The sequence below is a fragment of the Sesamum indicum genome, unplaced genomic scaffold (assembly GCF_000512975.1).
Source record: "Sesamum indicum cultivar Zhongzhi No. 13 unplaced genomic scaffold, S_indicum_v1.0 scaffold00440, whole genome shotgun sequence".
Taxonomy (NCBI): domain Eukaryota; kingdom Viridiplantae; phylum Streptophyta; class Magnoliopsida; order Lamiales; family Pedaliaceae; genus Sesamum; species Sesamum indicum.
Window position 1 is genome coordinate 9,459 of NW_011628327.1, and position 2,870 is coordinate 12,328.

A 2,870-nucleotide genomic window follows, 5' to 3' on the forward strand; every position below is an offset into this window, starting at 1 on the left:
TAACCGCAACAATGCGTTCCTGCCTTAGGCGAACGCTCTTCACTCGGAACGGTAAAAGAGCTATCCAGTGAACTGTCCCACAGAATCATCCCAGATCATGATTTTGTTGCGGCTGAGTCTTGGAGTGGCCCCTTTGCCCACTACGGCGAATTTGTTGGTGCCGAAGATCCTCAGCACGATACCAATGCCACCACCTTGGTGATTCTTGGAGAAAGTCTTGGTGAATGGTTTGTACAAAAGGATCGGTGTTGAATATCATGAAGCCATCGGTGGTGTCGACAGCAAAGCTGTGCTTTCCTGGTTGAAAGAAAGGTGCAGGATGGATGGTGGGGGGGTGGCGTTAGGGTTTCTCGGATTTCAGATAGTGGGGCCGGCAGTGGTTGACGATGACACCATTGCGGAGGAGAAAATGGAAGAGGGGGAGGGATGGAGGCGAGGGGCTGACGGGTCGGAAAGAATTATTTATTTTGTACAGTGCCCGACAGGCGTCGGACACACACTACAAAAAATCATTTTATTTAAACAGATTTTGGAACAATTTTTTTATTAATTTGTAACAACTTTTTTTTATTTGGAACGGCTTTGGTAACGGTTCAGCCTATCGCAGCTCAAATGAGCATTACAAATTATTTGTGATAGTACCAAAGCCGTTACAAATTTTCACGGCTTTTGTAACGACCATAATGGTCAATTATGGCTTTTACAAATATAGCCAAAATTAAAAAAATAAATTTGTAACTACTTTTGTAACGGATTAATTTTTTGTATTTGGAACGGCTTTTATAATAGTTTTTGGTATAGTTGTGCTTGTCCTTTGGATTGACTTTTGTAAAACTTTTTGTAACGGCTTTTGAGACTGATTTGGTAACGGTTGTTGGAATGGATACACTGAATTATTGTAACTATTTTCGGCACAATGTTTGTAATGACGTGACAAATTTATTTAGTGTATGGGTATTACAAAAGTCGTTACAAATGCAGTAACAAAAATTGTTATTTTTTTTAATAAATTTCAATATTTATTATAATTGATTTTATTTCTTTTTTAATTTTAGTATTTATTTTTTTATTTTAATACTTTATTTATTTAATTTAAAAATTTTAATATATTTTAATATTTATTTGGTAAAATTAAATAAATGTTTTCTCATGTTTGTGGTCGATAAAATTGAAAAAGAAATGCAGTAGCTGATTAGAACATATAAAAATATATTCTTTGATATCATGATCTCAATAAAAACCTACTACATCCGATCATGATTTTCAGAGAGGTTGAACCAGAAACTTGATAATATTAATCACAAAATCATTGCCGTAATAAAATTACATGTAAAACCCACTAGAAAATGTTGCAACCTTCTTTGCTCCAATAATAGCAATGGGTTCAAAAGAGCAGCAATAGTTAACGTCTTAGAAAATGTTGCAACCTTCTTTGCTCCAATAATAGCAATGGGTTCAAAAGAGCAGCAATAGTTAACGTCTTCTTGATGCTAACAGGCAGGCTTTCACCAAAGCATCGAATAACAATCAACTAGTAAAACAATTTTAAATTTAATAAAATTCCAAAGCATTACTGCCATATTTCAACTAACAAAACTGATCACATGTCGTAATCACATATAATATACTCAGTAAATATCAAAATTCTTACAACTAGAAGAACAAATCAATTAAAATGATACATTATATCAAACTGAAAAACACTAAATGCACCAAACTGATGAATTCTCCACTAAGCTAAAGTGGTTTTCATCAATAAGCTCATCATCCACCAAACTGAAAAACACACACACACACACACACAAACACACACCTAAACCCCACACACCCACAAACACACACACACACACACACACCCACACACACACCCCACACACACACCTCACACGCGCACACACATCCCACACACCACACACACACACACGCACACATGCACACACACACCCCACACACACATACCCACACACCCCCCACACACACACGCACACATGCATACACACACCCCCACACACACACACATAAAAAAAAGACGCCCACACAAAGAAACGGAAAAGCCGGAACAAGGAGGGGGCATCATTCAACAAAACTTCTCATGTTTGTGGTCGATAAAATTTAAAAAGAAATACAGTAGCTGATTAGAACATATAAAAATATATTCTTTGATATCATGATCTCAATAAAAACCTACTACATCCGATCATGATTTTCAGAGAGGTTTAACCAGAAACAGGATAATATTAATCACAAAATCATGGCCGTAATAAAATTACATGTAAAACACACTAGAAAATGTTGCAACCTTCTTTGCTCCAATAATAGCAACGGGTTCAAAAGAGCAGCAATAGTTAACGTCTTCTTGATGCTAACAGGCAGGCTTTCACCAAAGCATCGAATAACAACCAACTAGTAAAACAACTTTAAATTTAATAAAATTCCAAAGCATTACTGCCATATTTCAACTAACAAAACTGATCACATGTCGTAATCACATATAACATACTCAGTAAATATCAGAATTCTTACAACTAGAACAACAAAGCAATTAAAATGATACATTATATCAAACTGAAAAACACTAAATGCACCAAACTGATGAATTCTCCACTAAGCTAAAGTTATTTTCATCAAGAAGCTCATCATCCACCAAACTGAAAAACACACACACACACACACAAGCACACACCCAAATCCCACACACCCACAAACACACACACACCCCCCACACACACACAAACCCCACACACCCACCCACCCACACACACACACACACACCCCACACACATACCTCACACGCGCACACACATCCCACACACCACACACACACACACGCACACATGCACACACACACCCCACACACACACACACACACA